The sequence below is a fragment of the Anolis carolinensis genome, chromosome 1 (assembly GCF_035594765.1).
Source record: "Anolis carolinensis isolate JA03-04 chromosome 1, rAnoCar3.1.pri, whole genome shotgun sequence".
Classification (NCBI taxonomy): Eukaryota; Metazoa; Chordata; class Lepidosauria; order Squamata; family Dactyloidae; genus Anolis; species Anolis carolinensis.
The window spans coordinates 4,112,679-4,134,947 of NC_085841.1; the positions used below are offsets into that span (position 1 = coordinate 4,112,679).

Below are 22,269 nucleotides of genomic sequence, written 5' to 3' on the forward strand. Positions count from 1 at the left end.
TAATGAAGATGATTAATAATAATAATAATAATAATAATAATAATAATAATAATAATAATATCTGCGCGCATCATCCAAAAATACATCACACAGTCCTAGACACTTGGGAAGTGTTCAACTTGTGATTTGTGATATGAAATCCAGCATGTCGATCTGGTTTGCTGTGTCATACAATAAAATAATAATAATAATAATAATAATAATAATAATAATAATTATTATTATTATTATTTATAGACTGCCCTCTTTCCCCAAAGGGACTCAGGGCGGTTAACATACTTTTTTTTTTCCGGAGTTGGTTCTGAAGTGAGAGAATTGGCTGTCTGCAAGGACGTTGCCCAGGGGATGCCTGGATGTTTTGAAGTTTTACCATCCTTGTGGGAGGCTTCTCTCATGTCCCCGCATGGAGCTGGAGCTGATAGAGGGAGCTCATCCGTGCTCTCCCCGGGTGGGATTCGAACCTGGCAGCCTTCAGGTCAGCAACCCAACCTTCAAGTCATGAGGCTTTTATCCCCTAGGCCACTGGAGGCTTCAACATACATATAAACGGAAAACATTCAATGCCACAATGTTGCCACAATTGCAACATTCACAGGAGCCTCCAACAGACAAGAGTTCTTTTCCCCACAGATATATAAACCTTCCTTGCTTAGTTTCTCCATATACCTCACAACCTCTGAGGATGCCTGCCATAGATGTGGGTGAAATGTCAGGAGAGAATGCTTCTGGAACATGGCCATACAGCCCGGAAAACACAACAGCCCTGTTATTCCGGCCATGAAAGCCTTCAACAACACATTGAACTGGATGGCCCTTGTGGAATCTTCCAGCTTTTATTATTTTCTGAACCTGCTGCGTGTGATGAAGTCTCCTTCTCTGGAGAATGGCCATTTGTCAGGATTGCTTGCATTGTGTCTTCCAGCGTCATAATGGGTTGGATTTCATGGCCTTCGGGTTCTCTTCCACCTCTGTCCTTCTATATTAACTCTTGGAGAGGCCCAGAATTATATCCAACTGTGGCACAAGACACTCCCAACATTACAAATCCCAGAATTCCTTATGGTGGCATCGCAGCAAACTAAATTTGCTATAATCACACAGCGAACATATATCAAGTGGCCGAGCTATAGCTCTCCATTGGCTTTATGTCTCAATTGATTGGCTCCATGCTCTGACATCCTGGCTCCAGATCGGCAGCTGGCCCGAGGTAGATGCAACGTGAGTCATCTTAAGTATTCATCTCCCATTAGCGATTCATTAATAATGGATGCATTAATTGCCTAACCATTAATCATAGAATAATAAGGCATATGCTAACAAGTCAGCACTGCCAGCATGGCTGAGCCTTCCTCGGCTGCAAAGTCGTTTGTTGAAACAGATCTCTTTTCTGTAAGTTGAGAGACAGGTGTGGACGTCTGTGTATCTTCAAGTCAATGTATGGCTATACCATGAGATGTTTGAGTTTTCTTAGGCAAGGAATCCTCAGAGGTTGCTTTCCTGGTTTTTTCCTTTGAAATAGAGGCCACAGAACCTGATATTTCTTGACAGTCCTTCTGGGTTTGGAGAAGTTCTTATTTTCAGACAATCACTCCCAAAATCCCCTAGCCAGCATAAGCAATATGTTGGGAGTAATACTAAAATATCAGGAGAGGTGCATGACTTAATGTATATACTCGAGTATAAGCCGACCTGAATATAAGCCGAGGCACCTAACTTTACCACAAAAAAACCTGGGAAAACATTAACTCCAGTATAAGCCGAGGGTAGTAAATTTCAGAAATAAAAATAGATCCCAATAAAATTATATTAATTGAGGCATCAGTAGGTTAAATGTTTTTGAATATTTACAAAGCTCTAATTTATGATAAGTCTGTCCAACTCTGATCAAATCATTATTCTCGTCTTCTTCAATGTAAATGTGCTTATGTATCCTTTTAATAATAATAGAGTAAAATAATACATGTAATAATAATAATAATAATAATAATAATAATAATAATAATAATAATACATCACACAGTCCTAGACACTTGGGAAGTGTTCGACTTGTGATTTTGTGATATGAAATCCAGCATATCTATCTTGTTTGCTGTGTCATAATAAAATAATAATAATAATAAATACAGGAAAATAATACATGTAATAATAAATAGAGTAAAATAACAAATGCAATAATAATAATAATAAGATCAGAGTAAAAAAATAAATGTATTAATAATAATACAGTAGAGTCTCACTTATCCAACACTCGCTTGTCCAACATTCTGGATTATCCAATGCATTTTTGTAGTCATTGTTTTCAATACATCATGATATTTTGGTGCTAAATTCGTAAATACAGTAATTACTATATAGCATTACTGTGTATTGAACTCCTTTTTCTGTCAAATTTGTTGCATAACATGATGTTTTGGTGCTTAATTTGTAAAATCATAACCTAATTTGATGTTTAATAGGCTTTTCCTTAATGCCTCCTTATTGTCCAACATATTCACTTATCCAAAATTCTGCCGGCCCGTTTATGTTTGATGAGACTCTACTGTAATAATAATAAAGTAAAAGATAACAGAGCAAAATAGAGTAAAAAGAGCAAAAGGTCACCCTACTGGGATCTGCACAATAGAGTAAAATAAATGTAATAGTAGCAACAATAATAGAGAAAAATAATAAGTGTAATAATACCAATAATAATAGAGAAAAATAATAAATGTACCATATATTCTCGAGTATTAGCTGACCCAAATATAAGCCAACCAGGATCCTCACCTGAGTATAAGCCGAGGGGGGCTTTTTCAGTCTTAAAAAAAGGGCTGAAAAACTAGGTTATATTGAGTATATACAGTAAATCCAGCGGCGAGGGACCCTGGTCTTTGGAGGTCTCTTTGCTTACCTATGGTCTTATGAGACCATCTAGATGGTCTTTGGAGGTCTCTTTGCTTACCTATGGTCTTATGAGACCATCTAGATGGTCTTTGGAGGTCTCTTTGCTTACCTATGGTCTTATAAGACCATCTAGATGGTCTTTGGAGGTCTCTTTGCTTACCTATGGTCTTATGAGACCATCTAGATGGTCTTTGGAGGTCTCTTTGCTTACCTATGGTCTTATAAGACCATCTAGATGGTCTTTGGAGGTCTCTTTGCTTACCTATGGTCTTATAAGACCATCTAGATGGTCTTTGGAGGTCTCTTTGCTTACCTATGGTCTTATGAGATCGTCTAGATCAGGGGTCCCCAAACTAAGACCCATGGGCTGGATGCAGCCCTCCAAGGTCATTGACCTGGACTCTGTCCTAAACTTTAGATGTAGGGTTGACCTAAGTCTGAAATGGCTTGAAGGCACACAACAACAACAATCCTAATTTTGGACTATTTCATCCTAGTCCGGCCTCCCAACAGTCTGATGGACCGTGAATCGGCCCTCCACTTTAAAAGTTTGAGGACCCCTGGCATAGATCCATGACAGTTAAAGTGGTGTCAAACTGCATTAACTTTGCAGCATCAATGCACCCCAGCTTAAAATCAATGCTTTCCCCCTTCCTTTGCTCCCACCCAGGGACAGAAGTTTGAGCAGCAGATGACATTCACAGATGTCATTGCAAGATCTCGCTTTTTAAATCTGGCAACAGACGCCGTTCAGAAACTGGGGAGACCTACAGAATGGCCGCGCGGGGGGTTTGTCTCCTTTAATTAATTTTGTCTCCGTTATAAAAGGCAGGCGGCAAAGCTTAGAAGAGCTCTCTCTCTCTTGTCTGTCTTTTAAGGCACACAATAGCAAGCATCTGTCTGGTTGTGTCAAAGAGAATCAATGCAGTTTGGCACCATTCTAACAGCCATGGAGTCCTGGGAGTTGTAGTATTAGAAGGTCTTTAGGATGAGCATGTTTTAACACTTTCAGAAATGTATATCAAGTCTTTTAAACGTCCAACCAGAATACTTTTGGTATTATAAAACTTGATATTAGACTGTTAAGATCATGCCAGAAATTCCCAAGTTTGAAAACATGCCAATGTGAGTAGATAAATAGGTACTGCTTCAGGCGGGGGGAAAGGCAAGAGAAACTCTCACCAATCTTGCCAGCCACACGATCAGGAAGTAACAACGCTCCTCGGGTTGAAAATGAGATGAGAGATCAACACCGCCTCCAGAAGCCGGAAATGAAAGGAGAAGCCTAGTCTTTGTGTGTGTTTGTGTGTCTCACTGTATCTGTGATTGTAAAGGCATTGAATATTTGCCTTTGTATGTAAATACAGTAGGGTCTTGCTTAGCCAACATAAATGGGCCGGCAGAACGATGGATAAGTGAAAATGTTGGATAAAAAGGAGGGATTAAGGAAAAGCCTATTAAGTGTCACATTTACATTATGATTTTACAAATTAAGCACCAAACATCATTTGGTGCTTGATTTTACAAATTAAGCACCAAAACAAATTGGCAGAAAAAGCAGTTCAATACACGGTAATGTTGTGTAGTCATTACTGTATTTATGAATTTAGCACCAAAACATCGCAATGTATTAAAAACATTGACCACTAAAAGGCAGACTGCGTTGGGTAATACAGAACGTTGGATAAGCAAGACTCTACTCTACTGTCATCCGCTCTGAGTCCCCTAGGGGAGAAGAGTGGAATATAAAGTGTATTATGATGATGATTGTTGTTGTTGTTGTTGTTGTTGTTGTTGTTGTTGTTGTTGTTGTGTCATTTCTCAAGTCACTCCTGACACGAAATAATAATAATAATAAATATCTGGGCATACTACAGCTGGATAACATCAAGCATGAACATATGAAAACTGTGGTCAGCAAAGAATACACACAAAGGGTCAGAAAAATTCTCAAAAGCAAGCTCAATGGAGGCAACACCATCAAGGCCATAAACACATGGGCCATACCTGTCATAAGATATACTGCTGGCATCATAAACTGGACACAGATGGAACTGGACAATTGGGACAGAAAAACAAGAAAACTCATGACCATTATATCCTCAGCTACTGTAAGAAAATCGCACAGACTGACTACAAACAGAGGCACAACCATGTGGCCCAAATGATCCATTTGAACTTATGCCTCAAGTACCACCTCCCAGCAGTAAAGAACTGGTGGGATCACAAACCTGCAAAAGTCCTGGAAAATGAGCACGCAAAGATACTGTGGGACTTCCGAATCCAGACTGACAAAGTTCTGGAACACAACACACCAGACATCACAGTTGTGGGAAAGAAAAAGGTTTGGATCATTGATGTTGCCATCACAGGTGACAGTCGCATTGATGAAAAACAACAGAAAAAACTCAGCCGCTATCAGGACCTCACGATTGAACTGCAAAGACTCTGGCAGAAACCAGTGCAGGTGGTCCCAGTGGTGATGGGCACACTGGGTGCTTTGCCAAAAGATCTCAGCTGGCATTTGGAAACAATAGACATTGACAAAATTACGATCTGCCAACTGCAAAAGGCCACCCTGCTGGGATCTGCACGCATCATCCGAAAATACATCACACAGTCCTAGACACTTGGGAAATGTTCGACTTGTGATTTTGTGATACGAAATCCAGCATGTCTATCTTGTTTGCTGTGTCAAAATAATAATAATAATAATAATAATAATAATAATAATAATAATAATAATAATAATAATAATAATAATAATAATAGATCACACAGTCCTAGACACTTGGGAAGTGTTCGACCTGTGATTTTGTGATACTACAGGAAAGGAGATTCCACCTGAACATCAGGAAGAACTTCCTAAGTGTGAGGGCTGTTCGACAGTGGAACTCTCTCTCCCGGACTGTGGTGGAGGCTCCTTCCTTGGAGGCTTTTAAGCAGAGGCTGGATGGCCATCTGTCGGGGGTGCTTTGAATGCGATTTCCTGCTTCTTGGCAGGGGGTTGGACTGGATGGCCCATGAGGTCTCTTCCAACTCTACTATTCTATGATTCTATGATTCTATGATTCTATGATTCTATGAAATCCAACATATAGATCTCGTTTGCTGTGTCATAATAAAATAATAATAATAATAATAATAATAATAATAATAATAATAATAATAATAATAATCTTTATTCTTATACTCTGCCCCATCTCCCCAAAGGGACTCGGGGCAGCTTACATAGGGACAAGCCCGAACAACAGCATAACAGCATTTCATGTATAAAATTTAACAGCAGATTAAACATTCCCGTAATAAGCAGAACAACATACAAGACAGTTACTTAAAAGCCTGAGCATCAATTATGAAAGATTGTTCCTCCAAATACAAATTCTGCCTTGCAATAAATTTTCCTTTCTTCGCTCCACACATTTCAAGCGTTGCAAAGAGCAAAACAATGAAAACCATTCACACCTTGAATCTATTCCATATTTGCTATGTTTCCATTCTCTTGGGAACTTGGCCTTCCAGTTATTTGGGGGATGTCCAAACTGTATTTCTCAAAGCCCGAGAGAAGTTTTAAATTACTATATTGCAGTGCTAAAGATTTGGGAGGCGAAAGCAAATTTCATGGAGCGTGGTGGGAGAGAATTCTTAATGACACTGGGAGATTTGCAGCTCCGCTCTGCTTTCCCACTATTCAAAGTGGTTAATTTTTACCCCGTGCAAATCTGAGTACATTAAATTGATCAGCTATGGGCTAATTCCCTTGGACTCTGATGGTTAATAATCTCATATTTCTGTCGTTAGGAGACCGGGCGAGTTAAAAGCCAAACCTAGCTGAACTCCAGCTGAACACACCTGTTGGGCACCTCTAAAGTCATGGGGTCCTTCAGTATTTTCCAGAAAGCAGAAAGCTCGGAGAGAAAGCTTTCCCAAAAAATCAAAACAAAATTGGAAAGCCTTTGCAGTCTTTCTGTTTTCCCAGATGTTTCTCCACTCTGCTGAAGGACTTTTTGCTGATTTTGGGTATATACACACTGCATAATCATAGCAGTTCCGTTTGGTCAAGTACAGTGAGTATTTGCAGGTTGCAGGTTTGAGAATTTGATTACCGTATATACTCGAGTATAAGCCGACCCAAATATAAGCCGAGGCACCTAATTTTACCACAAAAAACCTGGGAAAACATTGACTCCAGTATAAGCCGAGATCCCAATAAAATTACATTAATTGAGGCATCACTAGTTTAAATGTTTTTGAATCTTTACACAAAACTGCAATTTGAGATATGACTGTTCAACTCTGATTAAATCATTATTTTCATCTTCTTCAATGTAAATGTGCTTATGTATCCTTTTAATAATAATAGAGTGAAATAATGGGCCGGGCTGTGGCGCAGCTGGCTAGTAATCAGCTGCAATAAATCACTACTGACCGAGAGGTCATAAGTTTGAAGCCCGGGTCGGGTTAAGCCCCCGACCATTAAATAGCCCGGCTTGCTGTTGACCTATGCAGCCCCGAAAGACAGTTGCATCTGTCAATTAGGGAAATTTAGGTGCGCTTTATGCGGGAGGCTAATTTAACTAATTTACAACATCATAAAACTGCCAGCAAAACACGAGGAAGGGAATGAGGAAGTACAGCCACCAGTGGCCGGAATCATGAAGCTGGAAAAAAAAAAGTTAAATGCCTCTGTGTCTGTCTATATATGTTGTTTGTCTGTTGGCATTGAATGTTTGCCATATATGTGTTCATTGTAATCCGCCCTGAGTCCCCTTCGGGGTGAGAAGGCCGGAATATAAATACTGTAAATAAATAAATAAATAATGTAATAATAATAATAATAAATGCAGTAAAATAATAAATGTATTAATAATAATAAAAATAGAGTAAAATAAATGTAAAAGTAACAACAATAATAGAGTAAAATAATAAATGTAATAATAATAATGAATAGAGTAAAATAATAAATATAACAATACCAATAATAATAGAGAAAAATAATAAATATACCATATATACTTGAGTATAAACTAACCTGAATATAAGCCCACCAGGACCCTCACCCAAGCATAAGCCGAGGAGGTTTTTTTTTCAGTCATAAAAAAGGGCTGAAAAACTAGGCTTATACTCGAGTATATACAGTATTTGAAATTTTGTTAAAACTTTATCTATAGGAATCTCTAGGAGGATATCTACACAGTGGAAGCAATGCAGTTGGACACCACTTTAACTGCCATGGTTTAGTGCTATGGAATTGTGGGAGATGTAGTTGTACAAAGTCTTCTTTAGGTTGTCCTGGACCCAAGGCTATTCAAGATCTGTATCAATGACTTTGATGAGGGAATAGAAGACACGCTGATCACATTTGCAGATGACACCAAACTAGGAGGAGGGCTAATGCCCTAAAGGATAGGGTCAGTATCCCAAATGATCTTATCAAATCAGGGAAGTGGGCCAAAACTAATAAAATGATTTTCAACAGGGAGAAATGCAAAGGTATTACACTTCTGCAGAAAATGAAATGCACAGGTAGAATGGGTGACACTTGGCTTGAAAACAATCCATGTGAAAGGGATCTAGGAGTTTTTGACCCCTTCTAAACTGTCAAATAAAATCCAAATTATCTGCTTTGAACTAGATTATCTGGCAGTGCAGACTCAAGGCCCTTCTACACAGGCCCTAAACCGCAGAAGAAACCGGGATAAAATAGGTGGCAGCTAAATGACATTTCACGAAAATGTGAGCTGATTCAGATTAATGACTGAAAAACACATGTTAAAATGGTGTGCTTGAAATCCAATTTTGTCTGGAAAATGCACATATTTGCATCACTGTATATCCCTGAAGTCAAGGAAAACATGTGATTTTGTTCGTATACCTTGATGTGGACTGCTCCAGCACATGTATGCATTTTAAAATCCCGAAACAGCTGATCTGGGCTGTAATTAAATGGAGCCACAGGCACACAGGTGGCTGAATTGAAACACAAATGGAAAGCAATTATAATGAGAACTCCCTGCAACCATTCCTTTGTTCTGATCTTTATGAAATTAAACAGAGTTTACAGTAGGGAGAAAAATAAATACAGTAGAGTCTCACTTATCCAACATTCAGCGTTCTGGATTATCCAACGCAGTCTGCCTTTTAGTAGTCAATGTTTTTGTAGTCAATGTTGCAATGTTTTGGTGCTAAATTCGTAAATACAATAATTACTACATAACATTACTGTGTATTGAACTGCTTTTTCTGTCAAATTTGTTGTTAAATATGATATTTTGGTGCTAAATTTGTAAAATCATAACCTAATTTCATGTTTAATAGGCTTTTCCTTAATCTCTCCTTATTATCCAACATATTTGCTTATCCAACGTTCTGTCGGCTCGTTTATGTTGGATAAGTGAGACACTACTATAATAAGAAATGTGCTTGTGTGTACATTTAGATATCCACATGAGGTCCAGCGCATCTCAGAATGTCAATTTTATAAAAGTAAACTTCCAGGAGATGTCCCTTATCCAAATCTGTGACAAACGAAGGTGTCAGGATAGTCGTGGAGCATTTACCAGGACTGACAGGTCTGTGCTTGGGCTTGTTGTCAGGTCCCATGATTTTTGCCCTACTTATTTGACCCGCATTTTGACTCTTCTAGAAGCGCCCATAGTCCCACTCTTTTCTGTTTTGGTCAGACTTCACCTGGAGTAAGAATGTGTCCAGTTCTGGGCAAAGCAATTCAAGAAGGATATATGGACAAATTGAACATGTGTCCAGAGAAAGGTGATCAAAATAATACAATAATAAAATGTCTAAAAACCAGGCCCTAAGGCATAGGAATTTGGGTATGTTTAATTTGGGATAGATAATGTTTAGAGGGGACAAGGTGGCCAAGTTGAAATATCTGAAAGAATATCACATTGAGGAAGTGGCAAGCTTGTTTTCTGCTACTCTTGAGACTAGGACACAATGGATTCAAAGTGCAGGATTCCACCTAAACATTTGGAAGAACTTGTTAATGTGGGATTTGTGTATTGGTAGTGTTTAAATGAAATTTGAGTCTTGCCAGTATTGCATACTGATTGCATCATCCAGAGTGTCTGGAAAGAATTAATTACTGAGAAGCTGTGATGACCTTGATGTGTGGCTGGAACCAGGGAGTGTCCAGACACAAGTGTGTATGCATTACTGATTGCATCAGTTCAGTTCTGAGTGATAGTCAAGTCCTGTGTTTGTCTAAAAGTCTGTTTGTCTTGTACAATAAAACTTGTATATAGTTTTACCAAAGTCTCTGGATGTTTCTTCGTTCTGCGCTCCACTGATTCCATCCAACTACTGCTGCGCTGCGTAAATTACTCTGACAGAACTGTGTTTTCGAAGGCTTTCATGGCTGGAATCAGGGTTGTTGTGTGTTTTCCGGGCTGTATGGCCATGTTCCAGAAGCATTCTCTCCTGACGTTTTGCCCACATCTATGGCAGGCATCCTCAGAGGTTGTGAGGTATATGGAGAAACTAAGAAGGAAGATTTATATATCTGTAGAAGTTCCAGGGTGGGGAAAAGAACTCTTGTATGTTTGAGGCCAGTGTGAATGTTGTAATTAATCACCTTTGTTAGCATGAAATGGCCTTCCCATCCTCACCTCCTGGCCTGGGGGAATCCTTTGTTCAGAGTCATTAGCTGCCCTTGATTGATTGATTGATTGATTTACAGTATTTATATTCTGCCCTTCTCACCCCAAAGGGGACTCAGCGCGGATTGCAATGAACACATATATGGCAAACATTCAATGCCAATAGACAAACAACATTCAGTTTAGACAAACACAGAGGCATTTAACATCTTTCCAGCTTCACGATTCTGGCCACAGGGGGAGCTTTTGCTTCACCGTCCACTGGTGGCTGTTCTTCCTCATTCTTTTCCTCGTGTTTTGCTGGCAGTTTTTTTATGGTGTTGTAAATTAGTTAAATTAGCCTCCCGCATAAAGCGTACCTAAATTTTCCCTACTTGACAGATGCAACTGTCTTTCGGGGCTGCATAGGTCAACAGCAAGCCGGGGCTTTTTTTTTTTTAATGGTCAGAGGCTTAACCCGACCCTGGCTTCGAACTCATGACCTCTTGGTCAGTAGTGATTTATAGCAGCTGGTTACTAGCCAGCTGCGCCACAGCCCGGCCCCCAGATTCATATCTGGAATTCTTCTGCTTTCAGAGTGTTGCTCCTTATTTACTGTTCTGATTTTGGCGTTTTTTTTAATACTGGTAGCCAGATTTTGTTCATTTTCATGGTTTCCTTCTTTCTGTTGAAATTGTCCACACGATGGTGGATTTCAATGGCTTCTCTGTGTAGTCTGACATGATAGTTGTTGGAGTGGTCCAGCATTTCTGTGTTCTCAAATACTATCCTGTGTCCAGGTTGGTTCATCAAGGGCTCTGCTATGGCTGACTTCTGGTTGATTTAGTCTGCAGTGCCTTTCATGTTCCTTGACTCGTGTTTGGGCACTGTGTTTGGTGGAACACATTAGGAAGAACTTCGTGATGGTTAGAGCTGTTTAACAACAGAAAATGCTGTCTGGGAATCCAGTGGAGCTTCCTTCTCTGGAGGTTTTTCAACAGAGGCTGGATGACCATTTGTCAGAGGAGTTGTGTGTTCCTGCCTGGCTGAATGGGGTTGGACTGGATGGCATCTGGGGTCTCTTCCAACTCGATGATTCTGGGATTCTGTGTTGCAAGTCCAACCCGAAAGCACTAGAGGGCACTGGACCCAATTCTCTCCTTCGCCCACATTTTGCGAAAGGCGGTCCTGCTGCAACAACCATCTTAGCAGAGGATTTCTGCAAAATGTAGACAGCTACTTTCCCGTAAACTGCTGCAAGTCTTTAAAACCCTCTGCACTGCCAAAAGCTGGCATGAATTATCACAGGATAAGTAGCTGTCGGGATGTAAAACAACTAATTAACCTTAATGGAATTATATATTAATCTTGGAGGAAGAATATTTGCAGCTTGTAAAAATGCAAACGGCACGAAAGATATTAAATTGATGCATTAATTTAAAACACGACTCCTCGGCACACTCCTTGCCTTCAAAAGCTGTCGATGACAAACAGGCGAAATGAATGGATAGGGCACTGACTTTACTATTAGTAATTGCTTATATTGGGTGTTTTTAAAAACATGCACAACTACATAAATCATAATTAAATACCAAAGTCAGGATCATCGCTGATATTTCCCGTTCCTCATTATGAAAGGTGGTCAAGGAAGAAATCTGGAAGGGAAGGAAAACCAGCTTCTCTGAAATGTGGAACTGGAAGAGGACATGTCGTCTTACTTTGTAAAATAATGTTTTGTATTAACACGTAAACCTTTTATATACACACAACAACATTTAACAGAAATCAAACCAAACAAAAAAAAAATGATAAAAACAACATACGACAGACACAATAAACTAAAGTAACACAATTAAACTGCTAAAGGGGAATAAAATATTTCCCCCTTCTTCAATCATGCTTGTAATCATCAAATTAATAAACTCCCTCCAAATAATATCTTAATGCTTCTATTTATTATTATTTATTATTTATTTATAGCATTTATATTCTGCCCTTCTTAGGGTGGATCACATTGCACACATAAAGGCAAACATTCAATGCCATGACATAGAACAGAGACAGAGACAAGACGCAGGCACCGGGCTGGCCTCGAACTCATGTCCTCTTGGTCAGAGTGATTTGTTGATTTGTTGCAGCTGGCTTGCTTTCCAGCCTGCGCCACAGCCCGGTCCTACCACAAATCTCTACTATCCTATGAAACCAGGAGTGAATTTCCCTTCTTAGGGATAGATGTCTCTCATTTCCTGCTCTCTCACACACACCCCTCGTGATTCATTTGTGCAAGGGTTGAATGAAAAGTAATGCCTCCACTTTCGTTACTTGGGTTTGGATGGGAATATTTTAATAAATCAAACGCAGAAATAATCCTTGGAATGTGCTCTTTAACTACTACTATTCATTTTCCACATAATCACCAGACAATTGGATACATTTCTGCCAACGATGAACATGTTTTCTGAAGACGTCACGGAAAAAGTCGACACTCTGTTTCTGCAACCAGCGTCTCACAGAACCCATCGTGCACAGACCTTCCAATAGCCAAGCAAAGCAATAATGTGACCCACACGTTCTTGTGAAATGCCAATTATGCTTGAAATATCTGAGTGATATGATGATCGTCCTGGATCAATCTGTCAACCTTTTGCTTGTGAAACTCGGTGGTTGCTGTCACAGGATGTCCAAGTCTTTGTTTGTCACGCAAGTCAGATGTTCCCACCTCAACATCTTTAAACTTACTCGCCCAATGACGCACAGGACTCACATCAACACAATCACCATCAACAGCTTGCATTCTCTGATGAGTCTCCTTTGGGGTGACCCCTTCTGCTGTTAAGAATTCAATGACTTCACATTGCTTAAGTTGCATTGACCAACCATCTGCGTGTGGTTCCATACTTCGCACTTTAACAACACAACCGTTCAATGCTAAGGCTTCCTGCCAAATGGAACTGTAGAGGAGAGTCTGCTGAACAAGCCAGGACCTGCCGAAGACCAGGATTACTGTCTGTTGAGGAGTTACGAAGGTGGAGGCATTATTTTCCATTCAACCCTCGTAAATTGGATATTTGTAACTTGAAGACTGCCTGTACTGGCTAACCCTCCATACTTACTCCACATCATATCCAGCAAGTAGTATTTAGGGCAGGCATGGACAAACTTTTTAACTTGGGGGCCACATGGTGGTCCGGAACAGGGTGGATGGGCCGGACAGGGAGGGAGCGTCTAGATCCAGGGAAGTCCTGCTCCCCCTCTATTCTGCCTTGGTCAGACCACACCTGGAATACTGTGTCCAATTTTGGGCACCACAGTTGAAGGGAGATGTTGACAAGCTGGAAAGCGTCCAGAGGAGGGCGACTAAAATGATTAAGGGTCTGGAGAACAAGCCCTATGAGGAGCGGCTTAAAGAGCTGGGCATGTTTAGCCTGCAGAAGAGAAGGCTGAGAGGAGACATGATAGCCATGTACAAATATGTGAGGGGAAGTCAAAGGGAGGAGGGAGGGAGCTTGTTTTCTGCTGCCCTACAGACTAGGACACGGAACAATGGCTTCAAACTACAGGAAAGGAGATTCCACCTGAACATCAGGAAGAACTTCCTCACAGTGAGGGCTGTTCGACAGTGGAACTCTCTCCCCCGGGCCGTGGTGGAGGCTCCTTCCTTGGAGGCTTTTAAGCAGAGGCTGGATGGCCATCTGTCGGGGGTGCTTTGAATGCGATTTCCTGCTTCTTAGCAGGGGGTTGGACTACATGGCCCATGTGGTCTCTTCCAACTCTACTATTCTATGATTCTATGATTCTATGATTCTATGATTCTATGGAGGGAGGAGCCCAGGGGGGGTTGGTGCAGAGAGGGGGAGGGTTTAACACATAGGCAGTTTGCTTGGTCAACGGCTGTGTCCAGGAGGTTGTGGTCATCAGGGCCAGCCCTGGGCAGAGCCTCTTCCTGGCTTGCACCTGGCCTCCACTGCCATGGAATTCAGCTGCTCCTCGCCAGCACACTCCCCTTCTTCTGGCCCTCTGCCCCTGTTAGCAAGGAGGGCAGCTCCTCTTCCTCTTTGTCCTCCCCCTCCTCCACCACAACATGGGCATGCAGCTGTCTAGGGCTCTCCTTCCCTCCCCCCTTGTTCCTGTTGTTATTCTTTCCGAGGGGGAACTTGCCTTTGAGGAAGGTGGCGACAGCAGAGAAGGAGGAAGAGGAGATAGAAGAGTTGCCTCCTCCTTCGTTTCTGGCCTGGAAGAAGGGGAATGTGCTGGCTCCACATGCACCAGTGAGGAGCAGCTAAGTCCCATGGAGGTGGAGGCCAAGGTGCAGGCCAGGAAGAGGCATGGGGAAACTTTGGCTCTCCAGGTATTTTGGACTTCAACACTGGGGCCAGGCTGTGGCACAGGCTGGTGAGCAGCCTGCTGCAATAAATCACTCATGAGTTCGAGGCGGGGTGAGAGCACCTGTCAATTAAAAAATAAAAATAAAATAGCCCCTGCTCGTTGCTGACCTAGCAACCCGAAAGATAGTTGCATCTATCAAGTAAGAAATAAGGTACCACTTATAAAGTGGGGAGGCAAATTTAACTAATTTACGACGTTGGAATGAGGAAGTGCCGTCACAGTGGATGACGAAGCAGCTGCTCCCCCCGTGGCCAGAATCGAACATCCCCTCAGGAGGAGGTTAAATTGCCTCTGCGTCTGTCTCTGTCTCGGTTCTATGTGTATATGGACATTGAATGTTTGCCTTATATGTATATAATGTGATCCGCCCTGAGTCCCCCTCGGGGTGAGAAGGGCAGAATATAAATACTGTAAATAAATAAATAAATAAACTCCCACAATTCTCAACAGCCTACTGGCTGCTAGGAATTATAGAAGTCCAAAACACCTGGAGGGCCAAGGTTTGCCCATGCGTGTTTTGTAAGGACTGTAGCATTTCCTGCCAAAGAGTGCTGGATTTCATAGCACTGACATTAGCAATTAAAGTGGTATCAGGCTGCATTAATTCTACAGTGTAGATGCACCCTTGGTTTAGCCCACACTTAAGAACTATCCATGGTGCTGACCCCCAGATGCTTGATTCAGCACCTTGGAGAGCGCCTTTAGAGCAGTTATAGTATATGTGCAATTTGCAAGTCCAGCAAATTAGGAGGATAAAGTTGAATCAGAAACTTAGTGGGATTATAATTTTAACACCAAGCTTTAAAAGAGCATTGATCTAATATTGGGTTGCCTTCGCCATTCATTTTTTTGAGGAGAGAGAAAAAGCTCAAATGCCCTTCAACCAGGATTAGTCCAGGCTGATTTTGAACCTTATTTAGTATCTCGGGGGGTGTAGATTCAGGAAAGAAAATACAAGTTCTGTGCCCCATTGATATGGGGGCCAACAAATGCCACTAGTAGGTGCACGGATTCATAAAAGGTAAAACATACTAGTTTTGTGTAAAAATGGGGGTTTTCCCAAAATTATGCTTTGTGCCTTGAAGGTTATACAGAAATCCTATAGCATATCGGAGACTGAGAAGAAATGTCTAGCATAAACTTCATCGGATTCCATTAATTGAGTTTATATCCCACCTTTCTTCTGCCAAGGGACTGAACGTGATCTACAAAAATTTAAAATAACACTTTAGCTAACACTGTAGCAATACAAAATCTGAGAAACATAATTAAAACTTCAGTTCTGTTAAAAAGCACATAGTTTAAAATATGCTAAAACATGCTTAGGGCTACTATGTCTTTCTGCTGCTCTAGAGACAAGGACACGGAGCAATGAATTAACACTCCAGGAAAAGTGATTCTACTTGAATATTCAAGTATTTTTTTCTAACCATAAGAGCTGTTCGATGGTGGAATATCCTGCTGTCTGGGAATCCAATGGGCTCTCTGTCTGAAGGTTTTTTTAAAACAGAGACTGTCAGGAGAGTTTGGCAGAAGAGTATTGGGCTGGATGACCTTTGGGAGTCTCTTCTAACTATAATACTCTCCCTCACTGGATATTTTTCAGCAGAGGCTGGATGGCCATCTGTTGGGAGTGCTCTGATTGTGTCTTTCTGCCTGGAAAAAGGGGATTGGACTTGATGTAGTACAGTAGAGTCTCACTTATCCAACACTCATTTATCCAACATTCTGGATTATCCAACACATTTTTTTAGTCAATGTTTTCAAAACATCATAATATTTCAGTGCTAAATTCGTAAATACAGTAATTACTACATAGCATTACTGCATATTGAACTACTTTTTCTGTCAAAATTGTTGTATAGCATGATGTTTTGGTGCTTAATTTGTAAAATCATAACCTAATTTGATGTTTAATAGGCTTTTCCTTAATCCCTCCTTATTATCCAACATATTCACTTATCCAACGTTCTGCCGGCCCGTTTATGTTGGATAAGTGAGACTCTACTGTATTTTCAAACTATAAATTAGCGGAAACTATGCAAAATCTTGCTTAGTCTCATGCCAGATGGATTAAAGAATTTGTTATGCCTAGAAAATAACATTCACGCAAAATCTGAGCATCTCCATCCTTAACGATGTCTGGTAGGCGGCTTTGGGCACAATCTATGGGTAGCACCGGAAGACTATAGACCAGGGGTCCTCAAACTTTTTAAGCCGAGGGCCGGTCCACAATCCTTCAGACTGTCGAGGGGCCGGATTATCATTTGAAAAAAAAAATACAAACAAATTCCGATGCACACTGCATATGTCTTATTTGTAGTTCAAAAACAACAACAACAACAAGAACAATGAAAGAACAATACAATATTTAAAAATAAAAACAATTTTAACCAACATACATTTATCAGGATTTCAATGGGAAGCGTGGTCCTGCTTCTGGCCAATGAGATAGTCAAGTTAATTAGGGTTGTGGTTGTTGTTGTTGTTGTTGTTGTTGTTGTGTGCCTTCAAGTCATTTCAGACTTTGGGCGAGCCTAAGTCTAAAATGTATTTATTTATTATTTATTTACTGCATTTATTTACTACATTTTATATTGTTTTATATTTTATCATTGTTTGTATTTTGATTTTGCTGTAAGCCGCCCCGAGTCCCCTTCGGGGGAGATGGAGGCGGGATACAAATAAACTTATTATTATTATTATTATTATTATTATTATTATTATTATTATTATTATTATTATTACATTTGTACCACACCCTTCTCACCCCAAAGGGGACTCAGAGTGGCTTACAAATTATATGTACATACAATATATTATATTATTAGCATAGCACAATATTAGCATTATATATTACTATATTGAACTATACCACTATACTGTAATATTATTAGTAATATTATACATAATATAGAATATAATATTATTATATGGTATTATTATTAGTGTTATATTGTATTACATTATAATATTATTATCAATATTATATGTATATACAATATATTATATTATAAAACTGAGGGCGGGGGCCAGGTAAATGACCTCGGAGGGCCGCATCCGGCCCCCGGGCCTTAGTTTGGGGACCCCTGCTATAGACTATCAAATAGATACTTTTGAATTATCTGACTCTCAGTTCTCCCCACCTGTTCCTTGTTCAGCTTAGTTTAAACTCCAAAACCATTTTGCACATGCTGAACCAGAAGACATACCAGAAGATCCGACTTCAGCACATCCGACTTGCAGACCCGCTAGCTACTTGCAAGTTCTGAAGACGGCATTAATCTATATATATAAAATGATAAAGTTGTTTGCGCAGTGACTATAACAACAAAACTAAACATCCCAGAAATACGAAATTTGGCAACACAATGCAAAAGGCTTGCCTCCCGGTTACAACAACACAACCACACCACAAAACCACAATCCGGACCCACAAAACTCACAACAACGCATCATGCGATAACAACACAACTAAACGCCCCAGAAATACAAAACTTGGCAACACAATGCAAAAGCCTTGCCTCCCAGTTGTAACAACACAGCCACACCACAAAACCACACAGGACCCACAAAACTCACAACAACACATTGTGACTATAACAACACAACTAAACGCCCCAGAAATACGAAACTTGGCAACACAACGCAAAAGCCTTCCCTCCAGGTTGTAACAACACAGCCACACCACAAAACCACAATCCGGACCCATAAAACTCACAACAACACATCGTGACTATAACAACACAACTAAACGCCCCAGAAATACGAAACTTGGCACACAACTAAACACCCCAGAAATATAAAACTTGACAACACAACGCAAAAGCCTTGCCTCCCAGTTGTAACAACACAACCACACCACAAAACCACAATCCGGACCCACAAAACTCACAACAATGCATCGTGACTATAACAACACAACTAAACGCCCCAGTAATACGAAACTTGGTGCACAACTAAACGCCCCAGAAATACAAAACTTGACAACACAACACAAAAGCCTTTTCTCCCGGTTGTAACAACACAACTACACCACAAAACCACAATCCGGATCCACAAAACTCACAACAACGCATTGTGACTATAACAAATACCAAATTTGACAACACAACTCATCCACCTCCCCAATCCCTACATTCACACTTGGCCTCCAAAAAAACAATTACAATAATAACAATAACAACAACAACAACAATAAGAATCAACACCATCACAGGCAAGAAACAGCCAGGCACTGAGGCTGAGAGGCCAGTCAGTGCTACACTGGGCCTCCAAAAAACAATACAGTAGCATCTAACTTATCCAACCTTCATGACCACAACAACAACAATAATAATAAACACCTACACAGGCAAAACAAAAAAAGGACTATTGTACCACAATAAAAATATAAACCGCACTCAGCAGAATCAGACATTACAACTAACAACAAACCAAAGACAACAGGGATCTCAAGCAATTATCAATCAACACAAAAATTGAAGAAGGTAACAGACTTGAAATACTACTACTAATGTGAGTATAAAGAAGGGTGGAGGTCACTGCATAAATACAACCTAATGTAGACTGACCAACACCACCAGACTAAGCCACAGCAACGCGTGGCCGGGCACAGCTAGTTACGGATAATTTTAAACAGAGCCAGGTTGTTGGGGGAGAAAATAAGCCAGCCCTGTGCATTAGTCTTTCTGAGTGGAGGATGCAGCTCCTCCGATTACCTCCTGATAAAACAACTCTGTGCCCCGGAGCCCATCTGCCTCACAATCTGTGCAGAATAATTCCTCCGAACACTTCGGGATGTGTGAAATACATGGAAACGACTGTGTGGAAATCTTCACGTTCTTGAACGGCAGGGAGAAAACCATGGGAATGATTTGTCCTTGCATGGCAGGATGAAATAGTCAAAGACTTGACATCCTTATTTGGTGTGATACCTACTGCTTGGCTATGCAATGGTCTCAGTGGCCTCCTTCTCCTACTAATACTACTACTATTAATAATCAGATAGAACCTGGGTACAAATACATAGCTAAATGGTAGCAAACAGGTGACTGATTATGTGTTGAATTGCCATGTTGGGTGATATTGATTCTATTTCATTTCAATGTTTTCTGTGAGCGTGGTGTATACCTTTGGTGAAGTTCAAATAGGTTCTTTTTATGAGAAACTTGTTTCAGATGGCTGGGACATAGCCACACCTATATCCATACTGAGCCCCTTTAAAATTTTCTCTATATACAGTGAGTTCTACCTGCTTCTCTTGTGCTTGCCTAAGGAATCAAACCAGTAGCAGAGCACCCTTGTAGGAGAGTTTATGTGAGTATATATGCTCCTGTCTTTAATGCTGTTACTATACTTTGTAATTTTTATCCTGTACAAGTGTTTCTAGCCACTCATATGCATTCCCTGTAGGTCCACTCTGACGTTGATATTGATACATTGAATCAATTTACTCGAAGAATGTGTTACATTGGAAAATTGACTATTCTAGGTTTTCCATACCTTCATAAACTACGACCTGAGGAAGACTACACAGTCGAAACCAGTCGTGGATAGTGACAAACCTTGGATTTGTTTAAAACATTGGATTTTAAAAAAGGATTCACCAACTTGGACATATAGATTTGGACTTACAATTAGTGATTTATACAGTCCTCCATGTGGAACATGAACTCTGGTTGTCATTGAACTCACAAACCCTTAATATAGAGTTCTGCTTTCTATGAATGTACCGTGTTTCCCCTAAAATAAGACCTCCCCAAAGAATAAGACCTAGCAGGGGTTTGGGGGGATTGCCAAATATAAGGCCTCCCCTGAAAGTAAGACCTAGCAACTAAGGCTGCAGCAGAGTTCCATTGGGAAGCATGGCTGCAGGGCTAAAGCAGCACTCCTCATACACACCGGAGGGAGAGAAAGTGCTTGCTTTCGGTGCCTCCCTCCCTGGCTGGCCTTGCCTTGCCTGTCCCCCAGCCGCGGCTTGAAGAACCTTCCATGGCTGCTGCTGCGCTCCGTCCTGGCCATGCTCCCTTTGCCCCCAAGGCTTCTGATTGGCTCCTGGAGCCAGGGCAAGGGAGGGTGGGAGGGAAGGAAGAGGGCTTTCCACTCGTCCTGCTCCTTCAGCTTCTTAAAGGTACAGGACGCATAGGGATTCTCCTCTCATCCTTATTACTATCCTATACCATGAAACTTATTATTTTATACTATTATTCTATTAGCATATTGTTATCATCATATTCTGTTACTATTATTATATCCCATTATTATATTATCCTATTAATATATTTTATATTATATTATATTTTTCTTTTATTATTATATCATTATATTATTATTCTATTATATTTTCATATTATATTATTATTCTGTTATTATTATATTCCATTTTATATTATCCTATTAATATATTTTATATCATTATATTCTATACTATTATTCTATTATATTATCATATTATTATTTTTTTATTATTAGCACAGTCTGTTATTATTATTATATTCCATTTTATATTATCCTATTATTATTATATTATTATGCTATTCTGTTATTATTATATCCTATTATTATATTATCTCATTAATATATTGTATATCATTATATTATTATTATATTATATTATTATTATTATATTATTCATCATTCATGACTACATTGAAACTAGAATAGAGAGAAATCAGCGTGGAAACCTTGTGAAACCTAAACTGCAAGAGGTACCATAGATTGTTGTACATGTAAATAATGGTAGTAACAAGAAATTCTTGATAGGATTCATAGTTTGTCTGGTTATGCTGGTTTGTGATGACAACTACTTTACAGTATATAATAAATGTTCATTTTGTTGTTCAACAATAAATGTGAGCTCTTCTTCATGGAAAAATAAGACATCCCCTGAAAATAAGACCTAGTGCATCTTTGGGAGCAAAAATTAATATAAGACCCTGTCTTATTTTCGGAGAAACAGGGTATGTGCGTTTGTAACACATTGATCATATTTTGGTTTAGAGACGTGTTTTTTGAAGCATTTAGTATATTTTGAATCTCTATCATCCTTGTCTGTACATTGAATGTTTTATGACAATCGCATATATAGGAAATACTGTCTTATAGTTTATATTATTTGATTATATTTCTGGTTATAGTGGCCTCTTGCCTTTTGTATTCTTTGTATTAGTGATATTGCATAGCCAGAGAAAGAAACACCCTGGGCCCCATTAATATAAAGTTTTGAAAATGCTAAACTCACTCAGTTTTCATGGACATGTCCTGAAAATTGGTTAGCTGATGCTTCCTAGGGGTACATTCTTTTAGCCAAATTTCCTACTGATTGAGCAGTTTGCCTTGACATTATGATGAATGCGATTTTCATTCTTTAGAAGAGAGAGTGATGAGTGGGCTGCACGCT

General features: G+C 39.9%; 1 long non-coding RNA gene across 2 annotated transcripts in view; it reads right to left on the reverse strand.

Moving 5' to 3' along the window:
- Nucleotides 1–6,043: 6,043 nt before the first annotated feature.
- LOC134295669 (uncharacterized) overlaps nt 6,044–22,269 on the reverse strand; it is a 30,217-nt gene continuing 13,991 nt past the window's right edge. Inside the window, exons 4-5 of one of the 2 annotated variants that reach the window (XR_010002289.1) lie at nt 12,074–12,136; nt 6,044–11,798 (exon numbers count right to left, since the gene is read on the reverse strand). This is a non-coding gene — a long non-coding RNA (uncharacterized LOC134295669). Of the gene's footprint in view, nt 12,137–22,269 lie in introns of both variants that reach the window. The other variant, XR_010002288.1, reaches the window with a different exon arrangement.